This window comes from Meleagris gallopavo, unplaced genomic scaffold, assembly GCF_000146605.3.
Source record: "Meleagris gallopavo isolate NT-WF06-2002-E0010 breed Aviagen turkey brand Nicholas breeding stock unplaced genomic scaffold, Turkey_5.1 ChrUn_random_7180001948848, whole genome shotgun sequence".
NCBI lineage: Eukaryota > Metazoa > Chordata > Aves > Galliformes > Phasianidae > Meleagris > Meleagris gallopavo.
Window position 1 is genome coordinate 7343 of NW_011210457.1, and position 379 is coordinate 7721.

Sequence of the window (379 nt, forward strand, 5' to 3'; positions counted from 1 at the left end):
GTTTTTCCTATTTCTTTTTTCTCTTAGTTTTTCTTATTTATATTTTCTTTTTTTTTAAATGCAGAATCACTTTGCCCCATATTCATTATTATCTACCCTAGGTATGTCATGATTTTTTTTTCCTCAAAATTCCATCTTTTTGGCTTCTCTCCTTATAATTTTTGAACGATTTGAATCCCATATTTATATTTGAATCCCAAGTTCATATTCACATCCCAAATCTATATTTTAATTCTAAACTCACCTTTGAATCCCAGATTTATACTGCAATCCCAAATTTTGTATTTGAATCCCAAATCTACATTTTAATCCCAAACTCACCTTTGAATCCCAAATCTATACTGCAATCCCAAATTTTATTTGAATCCCAAATTCATGT